The sequence below is a fragment of the Saimiri boliviensis genome, chromosome 5 (assembly GCF_048565385.1).
Source record: "Saimiri boliviensis isolate mSaiBol1 chromosome 5, mSaiBol1.pri, whole genome shotgun sequence".
NCBI classification, from domain to species: domain Eukaryota; kingdom Metazoa; phylum Chordata; class Mammalia; order Primates; family Cebidae; genus Saimiri; species Saimiri boliviensis.
This window is the reverse complement of record NC_133453.1, coordinates 54185585-54201990: the sequence shown is the minus strand read 5'-3', so window position 1 is coordinate 54201990 and position 16406 is coordinate 54185585. Positions and strand designations below refer to the sequence as shown.

General features: G+C 35.4%; 1 long non-coding RNA gene across 1 annotated transcript in view; it reads right to left on the bottom strand.

The window, feature by feature from the left end:
• The window catches only part of LOC141584572 (uncharacterized), a 536063-nt gene that overhangs the window by 204303 nt on the left and 315354 nt on the right, over window positions 1-16406 (bottom strand). The window lies entirely within an intron of this gene.

The window sequence follows — 16406 nt, the reverse complement described above, 5'->3', positions numbered from 1 at the left end:
GGGAAAAAAAATATGAATCTTATATACAGTTTGTATGTACATTTGTGAGTGTAGATGTGTATACTCAATTTCTCTCTCATGCACACACACACACACACACACATATATACATATACACATACCTATATATACACACACACACACCCCACACACACACACATATATATATAGAAAGAGAGAGAGATCCCTACCCACCTAAACTTCTTTTTTTAAAAAATATAAATGAACAAGGAAGAGTCATTAATGGATGAGGAGAACCGAAAGCATTCAATACAGTGATAAACAAAGATAAACAAATGAAAACTCATCACAAGGCAAACAGAGAAAGAGAAAAAGAGATAAATAATATAATTAATATTCTTAGAGAAGTTTGAGAAAATATTACTTCCATAAATCAACAGTAGGATGCTAGGAAGAGGGAATAATCATATAATAGGAAAGAATTCCAAGACAGTAAAAATATAATACCTAAAATTTAAAATGTCAGGAGGTGCTAGGAAAAAAAAAAGGAAATGTCCCAGAGCATACATGAAAAAGACAAAGAAAATATGAGAAAATACATAAAGGATTAATCCAAAAAGTTCAACACTTTATCTTACAGAAGTTCCAGAAAGAGAAAAACTGACAGAAGAAAATAAAGGAATAATAAAGGATTATTTCCCAGCACTAAAGAAAGACAAGCCTTTAAACTGAAATGGACCATTAAAAAAGAACAAACCTTCATACGAGCTCATAAAATTTCAAATAACACTAAGAACAAAGAATAAAGAAAATATGTTAATAACTTCTACAAAAGACTGAGAATAAGACTGGCATCCACTATCTCATCAAAAATACCATATCAAAAAACTGGAGAAATTAGTTTTACAATACCGAGGAAATTTAAAATTCATTATTTAGAAATGATATCAATCAACTGTTAAAGCATTTTTAGATGTGCAAAGCCTCAAAAAGTTAATTTTTCATACGCCTTCTCTTAGAAGTTCCTTATGAAGTATAGGCATTACAGCTGCAATTGAAGTATGGGTTAAGGATCAACAGAAATAAACCACAAACATAGGCCGGCTGTAAATTTCTCATTTCTGTGGCAAACAATTTAACAAAAGTGTCCACACAGAGCAGGTGGAGCACGTTTCTTTGTGCAGCTTCTGAACCTTTATCCCTATGGGGCACAGGGCTGCGGGTGAAACACAGAATTCCTGCTAAACTACTGTTCTTTTATATTATGATTTCATTTTCAACCCAGAACTTAACCTCACCATTTATGCTCTTCTACTCAAAGAGGTCTTTAGAAAAATGATGCTTCTTGGATTTTGAACCAAACTTAGTATAAGAATTTTTTTTTTTTTCCTCAGAGACAAGCAGAGTAAGCTCCCAGGTATATCTGAAAAATATTACTGTTCAACTTTCCAGACTCTCAGGAAACCTGTCTTCTCATCATGTCACAGCCAAACAAAACAAAAGTAGTCAAAGACCACAGACATAAAATAGGAGAAGCATTGAATCTAATCAAGGAAAGCAGTGAAGGTAAAGTTCACAAGGGCACCAGGTCCAGTTCTGAACAGAAAAATGCAGAGCTCTGGAGAGTCCCAAGAGAAAGAAAATGCTATACATGTTTACAGCTTGAGTTTTTTGCTTTTTTTTTTTCCCTTTCTTGTTTTTAATTTTCACTTTTATTAGTTGTCTGTTGAAAGTAGATCTAGGTGAAATTGGAGATAATTTTTTGAATTTCTTATTTAGAAACAAGAGTTTGGACTTTGGACTGTTCTTAACTATTTCTTCTATTTTGTTCTTTAGAATTAAGCGTTATTGCTATTTTTTGGTGTTTCTCAACAGTAAAAAGATTGCATGCTCAAAATGAGATAACTCAAGAAGTCTTTACTAAAAAGGTACAAATTATAAAATTGTGATAGGGTAATAAAAAAAAATCCACAAGGGACAATAGAGACCTGGAGCTAGCAGTAGCAGGGCTTGGCCCAGGAGATGAAGGTGATAGAGGTTATCAAACTCAGAAAGAGGAGAAATGTGTGCAGAACAGGCCACTGGGAAAGAAACAGTAATCTTTCGTTAAGGGATATGACCAACCTAAGAGAAAGTCAGGAGAATAAATGCTGAACTCAAGATTACCCTTCTCTATTTCCTGCTGAAACTCACTACAGCCAAACCCAAGTGAAAGCCAGTAGCCAGAGAAGAACAAGTGACAGAGTCAGTCTCCCCCAGAAAGAGCAGGGTGGGCGGTTGTCTAGAAGGGAAATATTTGGCCCAAATGTCATCCTACATTTCTTATATTTTCAACAGGTGCTATGTCCTGTGTTCCTCTTATCTGAAAATGTTTCGGTTTGTAATTGATATGTAGAATTTTAGTAATTAGATCCATCAATTCTAGACATGAGGAAAGGCTAAAGAAGCATCTTTCATGCCAAGGTAAACAGTTGAAGCTCAAATCTTTCCCTGGCCACGGCTAGTAGTTTCAAGTGACAAGAAACCAAAAGCTCTGAACTGTATACAAAGAGATGTCTTTGAGTGCAAACATTTCTGAATTCAAAGTATACCACTTAAGAGGTAGCCGACTTTACGTTGGGAACACCTGTAGTTGTCTTGGTAATGGAAGGCTGATGCAGCTGGGAGAGGATTATGAAACGTTGCAATTAGTTATGAGGGAGTCTGGAGTTCAAGGATCTCTGGTTATTATTTCTCTCCTTTTGTTTGTATGTCTTGGTTAAAATGAGCTATGTGTGAGACATCTGTAACTAAGCCCCTTCGATTTTTTGGAAACATAAGTGAACTGGCTTCAAAGCATATAAAAACAATACCAGGGTTTATGTTGTATATGTTGCCACAGGAGCATAGGACTCACTGGAAAGGAATCTGGGTGCTAGTTAGCTCATTCCAAAATTGCTCTGAAAACACTGATAGTGTATATAGTACTGTTTTTCTTAGTTGCTTTAAACATATGATTACCCTTAACCGCTAGGTTATGTAAAGTGGGTACAAAGTGGATCATTTCTGACTTTCAAAGACTGAAAAATTAAGCAAGATAATTATAAATGACCTGACAACCTCATATTACACATAGCAACCTGAACTTCATTAAGTAGACATGGCCTTATGCCCAGGGATTCTTGTTGCTTTTGTTCTGCTTGACAGTTTACTACCTACTCTTTGTAATGGTGTAAACTACTCATTAATTTTGTATATTTGGTTAGTGACAGTTTCCATTCTCAAAATCCTTGTGATGAATTACACGACACAGTGGAAACAACTATAGAACAAAACAAAAACACATGTGGTCTGCTAACCAGTCTCCTGTCAAATAAAATTGGATGCTGTGTTCCCATGGTTTCCTTTGAGTAGTAAAAGAGAAAATGAATGCTCAAAAGCACCATTTCTGTAAATTGCTGAAAAAATCTTCATATTAGTGTAGCCTAGAAAATATTTCAGTAGCAGAAAAAGCTGCAAGGAAACCAAGTTATACTTTTTTTTTTTTTTTTTTTTTTTTTTTTTTTGCTAACACAAAGAAATACATTCTTTATAAGACAATGGAGCAGAAATAACAACAATAGGTCCATCTTTCTCATTCAGTAATAAATCCATTTAGGGAGAAGGAATTTTAATGAGCAAATGCTTTATTCTACCTTATTATTAAATGAGAATTTTTAAATATCACTTTTTGAAAAAAATTCATTTTGCATACCAAACAAAATGAACAGGACCTGGCCCTTTGAGACTTAACTTCCTGAAATCAGTGCATAATGGATGAAATTGATCATCTTCAGGAGCCTCCTAACAAGACGGGATGTTGCCTAGGACAAAGCAGGAAGACTAAACCCTACAAATCTAATCATGTCCATTAGAATTTGAAAGACAACTTTTATTTAATCAATGGGAAGAAGATACCTAAAAGAAAAAAAATAAAGGTCATTTGTGATTAGGTGAATTCTACATAAGACCTTATAAATGTGTGTTCAGAAAATAGGTATTTGGCAATGTTTATCCCAGATATTTTTTTACTTTTTTTTCTTTTTTCTTAAATTTATTTATTATACTTTAAGTTCTGGGGTACATGTGCAGATTGTGCAGGTTTGTTACACAGGTATACACGTGCCATGGTGGTGGTTTGCTGCATCCATTGCCCCATCATCTACATTAAGTATTTCTCCTAAGGCTATCCCTCCCCAATCCCCCCACCCACTTCTTCCTCTTTTTTTTTTTTTTACAGAATCTCTTTGTCACCTAGGCTGAGTACAGTGGTACAATCAGCTCACTGCAACCTCTGACTCCCAGCTTCAGGCGATTCTCCTACCTCAGCCTCCCAAGCATCTGGGACTACAGGTTCGCACCACCACACTGGCTAATTTTTACATTTTTAGTAGAAAGGAGGTTTGACCATGTTGGCCAGGCTGGTCTTGAACTCCTAACCTCAGGTGATCCCCCTGCCACGGCCTCCCAAAGTGCTGGGATTACAAGTGTGAGCCACTGCTTCCAGTCCTATCCCAGATTCTCTAAAGCAGTGACAATCTATATCTGGAAGGCTGAGAATCAAGTGACTGCTTAGAGAGGTCTTGATTACCCTGCTTTGCCACAGTCTACAGAATGCATTACAAAACTACTTTTGATTAAATTGAGCTGCCCATGTTCCCATAGGCAGGGAAGGAAACATTCTGACAGGTAGCAATATCCCAATTATAAAAGTAAACACATAATTTCAAGCTCCATGCCAGTTACTCATCAGTCCTCAACCAGTAAGTCAACTTTGGTAGCACTCACAAAGCTATTTTTCTAGGCACAAAAGCTGTTGACCACAGCTTGAACTACTGTTTCTTGAACTGGACACTGTGAGTGGCCAGCGTTCCATCTTCTCTGATGTTGCTGCATCAATTCCTTGTTAACATTACACCACATTTACCACACATTTTTAATTTATTTATTAAAAAGTCTCTTACTCTTTTTACTCTAACAATAATAAAACTTAATAGCAAAAAATATTGAAAAGCACAAAGAAAGTTTTTTAAATGATCTAATACCTCACTATCAACATTGTAGTGTTATTACATATAGTCTTTGTAAATTTTATTTCAGTTCTTGTATTTACATTGTGATATAAAATGTTCTTAAAGAAAAAAGTGCATAAAGCCTACCCCTTGAGGTCTACTACAAGATCTTGAACAACCAATTTCTTCTGCTATAGCTGTAACTCATAATCCAGATTTATCTACAACTTCAATAAATCCCTACCTGTCAAATTAGTGACCATTTTCCACCAAAGTTGGTATGGAAATTTTTGCCAAGTAAGTTGATGTGTAATAAATATTCACGTGGTTTTAAATTTCAATTTTATAATATTGAGGTTACATAACTATGTAGTTAGAGGGAGCCTAGGCCACGTAAAACTGTTCCTACTTCTAACATCAACGTAAGTCTGGGGGTTCCCCAAAACACCCTCAGGTTCGACAATTTTTTTTTTTTTTTTTTGAGATGGAGTTTCGCTTTTGTTACCCAGGCTGGAGTGCAACGGGGTGATCACCGCAACCTCCACCTCCTGGGTTCAAGAAATTCCCCTGCCTCAGCCTCTTTTTTTTTTTCTTTTTTGAGACATAGTTTCACTCTTGTTACCCAGGCTGGAGTGCTGGCGCGATCTCGGCCTCCTGGGTTCAGGCAATTCTCCTGCCACAACCTCCTGAGTAGCTGGGATTACAGGCACACGCCACCATGCCCAGCTAATGTTTTGTATTTTTAGTGGAGACGGGGTTTCGCCATGTTGACCAGGATGGTCTAGATCCCTTGACCTTGTGATCCACCCGCCTCGGCCTCCCAAAGTGCTGGGATTACAGGCTTGAGCCACCGCACCCGGCACCTCAGCCTCTTGAGTAGCTGGGACTACAGGCACCACCATGCCCAGCTAATTTTTGTATTTTTTTTTTTTTTTTTTTTTTTTAGTAGAGACGGGGTTTCACCATGTTGACGAGGATGGTCTCGATCTCTTGACCCCGTGATCCACCCGTCTCGGCCTCCCAAAGCGCTGGGATTATAGGAGTAAGCCACTGCACCCAGCCCCTCAACAATTCTTTAGAAGCACTTAGGGAACTCACTGAAAGCTGTTCTGCCAGTATGGCTTATTACAGAGGAAGGATACAGATTAAGATCATTGAAGGAAGGAAGCACCTACGACAGAAAATCCATGGAGAAAGTATCAAACACAGAGCTTCTGCTCTCCTCCCCTTATGGAGTCAAGACAGTGTTACTTTCCTGGCATAGAGATGTGACAATACACATGGAGTTTTGCTAACCAAGGAAGCTCACCTGAGCCTGGGTGTCCAGTGTATATAACGCAGCTCCATCATGCAGAAGTGGCGGACTTCTCTTTTCCAGCTTCTGCAAATTGAGCTTCATTATTCAAAGCCCTCACTCTAAGTTATATATTTACCATCAGGCTTGGCCTGGGATCCTCACCCTAAATTCTACTGTTTCTATTTGGTGTGGCCAGCTCTCACTGTAAATTACATTGTCAAACTATCCAGTGTGACACAAGGTCTCCAGCCAGAACTCCTCTTAGGTATGACATTTCAGGAGCTTAGAGATTACCTCCCAGAAGCTGAGGCCAAAGACCAGGCTTCATTTGAGGTAAAGTCAAATTCTTTACTACACCTCTGATCACTACCAAAGTTGAGTATCTTTTCATATATTTATTAAACATTTGATTTTCCTTTTCTGTGTAATATCAAGTCTTATACACATATTTTCAATTAGGTAAACTAAATCCTTATGACAATATTCCCTTTGTTATTTTCTGAAACTTTCATAGTTTTCCTTTTTACATTTAGGTTGTTAACACCCTTGCAATTGATTTTTTCTGTCTGATGTTAGCTATGGATCCAATTTCCCCCCACATAGATAACTCACTGTGGCAGAAACATATATTTAAAGTATCTATCTTCACTCATCTGTTACAGACAGATGTAGCTAGACAACCGTCTGATTATGAACATGCCTGTTTCCAGGATTTTTATTCTGTCCCATTGGTGTATTTGTCTACTCTTGTGCCAATATCATAGCATTTTGACTAAAACTCTAACTTTATAATGACTATTCATATATAGTAGGCAAAATTTACCACATTGTTTTCTAATTCAAGAATGTCTCTCTGTATTTGTATTTAAACTTTAGAATCAGCTTACCAACACCACTTCCCTTTCCCCCAACAACAACAACAACAAAAAATGAGACTTTTATTGGAACTTCTCTGAGACAAGTGAAGTAAAATGGTTCACTCTACAAGATAGTATTCTTCTATCCATGGATAACATTTCCACAGATCCATTTACAATATTATTTGCATTTTGGGTAGATAATTTATATTAGATTTTAAAAGTCTTCTGTTTCCTCCTTTTAGCCTCACGGATATTGTCATATTGATTTATAGATTTCATGTTTCTTTAGACTTATCCACATATTAACCATTTTATTTCGCTTTTCATTCTTCTGGAATTTCAGAATTCTGGAAGTTCAGAATTTCTCTCAAGTACCATTCGACTTCTGTCATATATATTTGCATATATATATGTATATATATTTTAGAATGTTGATTTGTGAATGTCTATTGGTAATGAACTCTGTGTTGGTATTTATGAAAAATGTATTTTGCCCTCATTCTGAAAAGATATTTTTTTCTTGGCATATAATTCTAGGTTGGAAAATATTTTCATTCAGCATATAAATGATTTTTAAAAGACATTTTGTTAAAAATTAAAAGCATAAAGTGGAAAAGACAGAATTTTAAAAATTACTTCAAATCAAACTGTCCTGAGATTATTATTGTTAATATTTTTGTATATATCTACCCAATCTTTTCAGGCATATACATGCAATTCATTTATAAAACATAGATCTTAGTGTTCAAAACTTGAATTTTTTTAACTTGACAACATATTGTTAAGTTAAACATTGTTATTATTCTTTGCATAAGGTAATTTTTAGTAGTTGGGTTTGGGCCAGGTGCAGGGACTCACACCTGTAATCCTAACACTTTTGGAGGCTAAAGCTGGCAGATCTCTTGAACTTAGGAATTTGAGACTAGCCTAGGCAACATGGTGAAACCCATCTCTACATAAAAATATAAAAATTATCTGGGCATGGTGGCATGCACCTGCAGTCCCAGCTACTTGGGGAGCTGAGGCAGGTGGATCACTTAAGCCCAGGAGGCTGAGGCTACAGTGAGCTCTGTTTACACCACTGTACTTCCAGCCTGGGTGACAAAGTGAAACACTGTCTCAAAAAATAAAAAAGAATCTAGGGTTTAAAGTCAGCCACCTAAGTCCAAATTCTATTTCAACTCCACACTAATTGTTTAACCTTGAGCACATTACTTAGCTGCTGTCTCTAAATTTCTTCCTGCCTAATCCAGCTGAGCCTTCTGTTGTCTAGTGCCACAACTCAATGCATATCATCCAGGCCAAGCTAAAATCACTTTCCCACATTATAAGACTGCTTCTGTTGGTGGGAGTGCAAATTAATGCAACCATTATGGAAGACAGTGTGGCAATTCCTCAAGGACCTAGAAATAGAAATCCCATTTGACCCAGCAATCCCATTACTGGATATATACCCAAAGAATTATAAATTTTTCTATTATAAAGACACATGCACATGTATGATCATTGTGGCACTGTTTACAATAGCAAAGACCTGGAACCAACCCAAATGTCCATCAACAATAGACTGGATAAAGAAAATGTGGCACATATACACCATGGAATACTATGCAGCCATAAAAAACAATGAGTTCGTATCTTTCATAGAGACATGGATGAATCTAAAAACCGTCATTCTTAGCAAACTGACACAAGAACAGAAAACCAAACATCACATGTTATCACTCACAGGCAGGTGTTGAACAATGAAAACATGTGGACACAGGGAGGGGAGCATCACATACTGTGGTCAGTTAGGGGGGCTGGGGGGGGACAGAGGGGGTTGGGAGGGTGGGGAGGGATAACGAGGGGAGAAATACCAGATATAGGTGATGGGGGGGATGAAGGCAGCAAACCACATTGCCATGTGTGTACCTATGCAACAATCCTGCATGATATGCACATGTACCCCAGAACCTAAAGTAAAATTTTAAAAAAAAAAAGACTGCTTCTTTTTCCCAATACAACTCACGCTAATATGACACAAATACTAAATCAACCTTAAAAACTGGCTTCAGTGAATTATTTTTTCCTTAACCACTTTAATTTGTGTTATCCTTTGGCTCAATGTTAAGCTCCTGTTCACATAAAATTATGAAAAATTTTATCATTGTAGTTATGAAAAAAATAAATCTTCCCTAAATTTAGAATTTGTTTTACTTAAAAAGGAGTACCTTTTCTAATTCTCACAAAGGTGCTATGTGGTATAGAGCAAGCCTTATGTGTATCAATCCCTTGAAGTTCTTATTATAGTTATAAATTTATATTTGTGTAACTTCTCCTTAATGCATACCTTCCCCACCAGACTGTGATCTCTAAGAAATCAGGGACCTTTGCTCACTTGAATGTATCATCCTACCAACAGCTGTTATATAGATGCATGCCTGGTGAGTGGTAGGAGTTAAATAAAAAATATTTGCTGACCTCCTAAATTAATAATGAAATTAGACATTCAAATCACATAAGTAACTACATCCATTCTAAATCTATGCTCACCAAGCAGCATGCTAAAAGGTTAATTTCACCTCTTAAGGCACTGCATGACAATGTATCTAATCTCACTGATAGTTGAATTTCGATTGTTAATATTTCAAGTACAACTCTGGCTGCTTTTGAAAACATCTGTAACGTGAAGATTTTTAACATGATTCATCATATGTGAGTTTCCAATTATTTGACACTAATACAGGATTGTAAGTCTACAAGGTTGACACCAGAGACTTGAGACTATGGCAAATTGAGCACATAATGCCAATCTTATGAAACTTATCCAAGGCCACCCAGCTGGCCTTCTCCATTCATCCTCTTCATTGGTGACTTTTCTGGACGGTATGTACCTTCTGTTTAAACTTCTACATATAATCCTCCCTCCAATTAATTAAGAAATGTTCCCAGCCTTCTTCCTACATTTTTTTAAGGCTTAAGAAATTTGGGATATTGGCAATTATATCAAATCTTTTTTGATCAGATGGTGAATTCAACTCAAAAGGAGTGCTGGATCAGCTCTCCTGGAGAGAGGCACGTTGTCACATGCAAAATCATTTCCCTTATTCAGGGGAGCTAGAACTTACTTTCTGGTTAGTCCCAGAATTTTAAACTAAATTTAAAATATTTTCACCACTAATTCTATAGATACATGTTTGTTTACATAAATCTTTTACTCTAGAAATTTAGGTTTTTAAAAATCACATGTTCTTTTATATATTTCTCTTTGTACATAAATATATCTGTTTCCTCTGGGATTATTGTAGTTTTTTGAAAAATTATGATCTTCCTAATATTTAAATACATAAAAATTATTTTAGTTAGGTAAGTAAATTAGTTAATAATCTCTTGAAAATAAAAGTAATCAAACAAATTAACTCCTTACAACTCTGATTATAAATGGCAACCCAAGATGATTAAAAACAAATTAGGATAAAATCCAGAATTTTAAATTTAGCTGTTTTAGCCAATCTTAACATTTCTCCCCTAAGACCTTATGTCTTAAAGCATTGTTTTCTCAGGTTTTGTTTTGTTTTGTTTTGTTTTGTTTCAGATAAATCTTCTTAACCTACCTGGCTTCAATTGCTATCTATGCATTAGAATTTGAATATTTCTAACTAAAATTAAACTTATCCAAAGTTTTTCCTATGGTACTACCACAAAGCTCAGGACATCTCTGTAGAAGAAAGCATGCCCAACTCATTCTTCCTCCTGTTTCTATCTTTTTAATTTTCTTCATGTAGGAACTTTCATTGTGCCCAAAAACAGGTTCCTCAGAAAACACTTTCCTGAACTTACATATACTCAAAAGATATAGGCATCCTATCATATGTCCTCATACCATGTGTCTTTTCTTCCTAGTCCTGACCTCAGTTTCAATTTTACATGTATTTATATAACTGTTTAAGTAATTTTTGACTTTCCCCCAGAATCTAAGCTCCTTGAAGGTAGAAACCATGCCTGTTTCTGCTCACCCTTATATTCCCATTGTATCTAGTACATGATAGGTAAAAGAAGCAGCAAGAACTGTGAATTATCTGAATTTGATACATTTATAAACTATTTAAACTAACAGAAAAGCTTAAATTTAATTATGTATTGCATGAAAGAGCAAATTAAACATACTTATACGTATTTGTTCAATATCTGTATATCTCAAAGAACATGAGAGCAGAGTCTCTTTGTCTCACCTATCTTTGTATCTCTACTCCTACCACAGCATCTGGCACATTAGTAGCTTTCAATAAAATATATGTTAGCGCATATATTTTAGAGTAAAAATATTAGAGTAAATAGATTCCCTGATATAAAGTATGTAAATAGATTCCTGATATAAAATTAATAATCAATATCTTCATTTCCCTCCTGCATTGACTCTGATTTGTTCTTTGGTTCAGGGACAGGGGTGTTGATAGGGATGTAAGGAACACCATCTGTAAGGGGTTTTTTCCCCATATGTAACAGCTGACATCAAGTTCTGCCTCAGTTTTTTCTATAACAACTCTATTCTCTATAGTTTCTTTATATGTTTCTCCAGAGAAGGAGTAATTATCAATTACTTTACACCCTAGTTGTTACCTTATGACCATTTTATTTTGTTTTAAAATACACCACTAAGCACTACTGCAGTATTTGAAGTATTTATAAACTGTGGCTCTTGGGATGAAACACATAAGAAAGTATTTATTAGAAGTCTGATCCAAAATACATAAAAGTAAAACAAACTGCAGCAATAAATGTTTACTGCGAGCAAAGATTTGAGTCTTGTGGGAAAAAGGAAGAAAATAAAGTCTAAGAAAACTATATAGCTTTATAAATGATGGGAAGATAAAATATAAAGGGAGTGATCAGATATTAATTGGAAGACCTGAGATGGGGATGAACATTTTTGGGATGGAGGAGAATAACCTATGTTTATGGTACTCCAGAAGCTGAGCTCTGTCCAGTGAGTACAATTAAAAATAAAGTTATTATAGCTTAATATTTAGATGAAACTTAATATTAACCAATGTTTTTCATAAGTAGGAAAAATTGCCTCTGAGGAAATAAAGTAACTATTGGTTTTATTTTGAAGTCTTTCATGACCTTTCAATAAGAATAAGGCATTCATCTTCTCTATATTCCCCTGGGACCTTATTTACACCTTGATTATTGTATTGTCACTCTATGATGGATTGCATAAAATCTGTTCTAAGGATAGAGATCCTGGGTGTTTTAAATTTTGGTATTCCTGATGACTAACACACTGCTTGACACAAGACAGGATTTCTTTGATTCTTTGTTGAATAAATGGGTGAATGAATGCTTTGAAAACTATTCATATGTTTGAAAGAAGGCACCAAAAAAATCATCTCTCTGGTTTTTTTTTTTTTACAACTCCAAGAAGGCAGGCATACACAAAGCTATGATTCGTTTTCAAAATAGTTTGGATAGGACCGATGGCAGTTAGTCTTTTCAGATACTGCCCACAAATACGGAAGTGTCAATAATCAATTCAACCTGAAAAACAATTTAGGGGTGTAAAAAAAGTCAGTCATGGCCAGTGTATTTGCTATATCAGAATTAATTGGGATTACAAATTTTTATTTAAAAAAATCTCTGGGTACAAAATGATGAAATATTCCTTCCTCTCATGGATAAAACAATTATGTAAGAAAGCATAATGATTTGAATATATTTAAATATAGCCAGTATCTTTGATATATAATTTTGATTTTGATAAAAATCAAAATTATATATACAGTTGAGCCTTGAACAACATGAGGGGTAAGGGTAACAACTGCTTGCATAATCAAAAAATTGCATATAAATTTTGACTCCCTCAAAACTAAACCACTAATAGAATACTTTTAATCAAAAATCTTACTAATTACAAAAATGGTCAGTTAAAACCTTTTTTATGTTTATATGTGTTATATATTGTATCCTTACAATAAAGTAAGCTAGAGGAAACAAAACGTTGTTAATAAAATTATAAGAGAAAATATATTTACTATTCATTAAGTGGAAGTGAATCATAAAGATTTTCATCCTTATCATCTTCATGTTGAATAAGTTGAGAAGAAGGAAGAAGAGGAATGGTGGTTCTTGCTGTTTCAGGGTGGCACAAGCAGAAGAATATTTGCATGCACGTGAACCCACAGAGTTCAAACCCATTTTGGTCAAGGGTCAACTTTTCACACATATATAACATATAATTCTATAAATACATAAAATTCTGTATATGCGTGTGTGAGAGAGAGAGTGTGTGTACACTATGACATATATGCATTTATGTTTTGAAAACAATTCCTCCTCTTCCAGAAAATTAGCTAAAATTTTCTAGGTGGACACTCATGTACTGGCATTTTAAACAATAACATGGCTGGAGAATCCTTCAAGACCTAGACCTTGCCTAACCCTCTGATTTCCTCTCCTACCACACTACTCCAATCTCACTACACTCTATCCACTCTGGCCTTCCTTTCATTACTTAACTATGCCAATGTCATGTATCTCTGTTACTTTTGCCTGGAAAGCGTTCAACTTAAATCATTGCCTGGCTGTTCCCTGTTGGAATATAATTATCTATGGGTTTCTCACAGTTCTACATGTCTTTCAAAAAGAAGCCCTGACAGGTTTTGTTTATGACTATTTTTTCAAGAATGTTTTCATAGTGTCTTCCTCCAAAGCAAAAGGCAGATTTGTTTACTGTCCAATATACTAAGATAATGTTTCTCCCTGGGGCACATGTTGGGTAGGTTTGTTTCCAGGTCATTATTAAAGATTGATTTGCTCTAAGCTCAGATTCCTCAAGTGAGGTGCAAACCTACTGCCTGTGTAGCATCCACTGGAGCCACTTGGCACTGTCACATCAGATCAAAGAGGAGTGGTACACACACACAACTCATGCTGTTTGCTCTGTCATAACTAATAAAGTCTCTTATCTATGACCCAAGAATTTTACATCTTCTGCTAGCAATTATGAAACTATACCAATCTAATTTGTTAGCATGCAAGTAGTGTAAAATCTCACATCTTCCAGGTTCATGGCAGCCCTTTCATGTCATTCAGATCTCATTTCAAAAGTCAACTGGTCTATTAGGAGTTCCATTAACACCCAATTTAAATTGATCACATACCAAGTCTGTTTCTATTTCACTATACTTTATTATTCTGCCTTCAATATAAACACCAAGAACAATATCTTCATTTCATATATCATTATTATCTGTCTGACCCAATTAGATTGTAAACTCAACTAGAGTAAGAACCTTGTCTGGTATCTTCACCATGGTATCTTCAATATGTTGATAACTGTCTGACACCTAAAAGGCACTGAAGTGTACATACTGAATTAAAAAATAAATTATTTCTTGAATCATGATTACTCTTCTTTAGACTTTTAATTGTCTTTTTCTTCCATTATTACATAATTTGTATGCAATCACATTGCACTCATTTCACCTTTAGTGTCAATGCCTCAGCTTCAGAATATTAAAAGATTACTTTCCACTTCTATCTCAATCTTATGAATTTAGCAGCTCCTTGCTTCTGTGTCCTCTTCCCTGTCAACCCACTGCATATTCCACAGATGATATGTCACTGATGTGAATACTCTGCACACACTCATGATGTTCACAGGCTAGCACCTTTCCTCTTTGAATTGCTTTCACTGTGTTGGGCTTAGTTCTCATTACTCTTCATTTGCTTTTCTGATCCCAATAAAGGTTACCTTTCTGTACTGTCTTCCATAAAAGTATACCTTCAGGAAAACCCTACAGAAAATGTCTCTGAAAATACAAGCTACTTGGTATCCCTTAAAGAGACCTCCAACTCATTACAGTTCAGTTATCAGTTTGATACCATTATGGAGCCCTTCCATGAGTAAGGGACAGCATAAAGCCCCTAGAAAACAATGAAAGTAACACAATAATTACCTCAGAAATGAAGAGATAGCAAGCAAAAAGAAAATTACTAAGCAGTGTAGTAACACATTGATAGAATTATGAGAGAGGATTCTACAGAGAGTAGTTTAGGTTAAATTTAAGTATTAAAGTCAAGGCAGAGCTGACTGAGCAGGAATGGAGAGAGAAACATTTCAGCAAGGGCAGTAGCAAGGAAATTAAGAAATGATTTGTTTGGATTTAAAAGGGTGCTTTGGGTGTGGGGTTAGAGCTTGATTATGATCACACCTTTCTCACTTGGCAAATAATCAAGTTATATTTCTCTCAAAAACTATTATTTGAGAGGAAAACTATTGATTTTACTTCCAAATGCTGCTGGAAAATTAAAAAGGGGAAAAATGTAGCCCATTTTTATGTTTATTCTCTTAACTGTCTCTCCTTCACCTTAGGAATTTTAATTATTACATTTTATACATATATGATACTATAGTAACTGTGGTGGGCCGAGTTCTATTCCCCTAAAACTCATATATCGAAGCCCTAACCCCCAATGTGACTATATTTGGAGCTAGGGCCTTTATAAGGTAGTTAAAGGTAAATAAAGTCATAAGAACAAAAACCTAATTCAATAGGACTAGTGTCCTTATAAGAAGTGAAAGAATACCAGGGGTGCATGTGAAGAGAAAAGGCCATGTGAGGACACAGAGAGAAGGTAATTACCTGCATGCTAAAGAAAGAAGTCTCAGGAGGAACCAAATCCGCCAATGCCTTGATCTTGGAGGTCCAGCCAGCAAAATTGAGAGAAAATAAATTTTGTTGTTTAAGCGATCCATGTATGCTATTTTGCTGTGGCAGCCGTAGCAAGCTAATATAGAAACCCATGTGACATAAACTAAGTTACTCTTCAAAAATCATACAACTTTGGTCAGAGAATTTATATCAGGAAGGGAACACTGATTTTAACTGATATGCAATTTAATTCAACAACTTTTAAGCATTTGGTTCCAGGAACTATGGTAGAAGTTGAAACAATGGCCAATTTTAAAATAATTTATAATATACATTGGAAGATTTCTGCAACTTTTTTCTCACAATTATCTGTGAAGAATTATAATCCTCACATTAAAAAAAAATAAAAAGTAGAATGCAAAGCACTTAAAGAGTGCAGCCAAGATTTCTTATTTGGGTCTGGAAAATCTAGATCCAAACACTGATTGTCTGGAAAACACACAGACACACACACACACACACACACACACACACACACACAAACCAAACACAAATTCTTACTGTTTCGCCATGGCTAAATCTACCTTACATTAAGGAATTTTTGTTTTCAAAGTAGAGA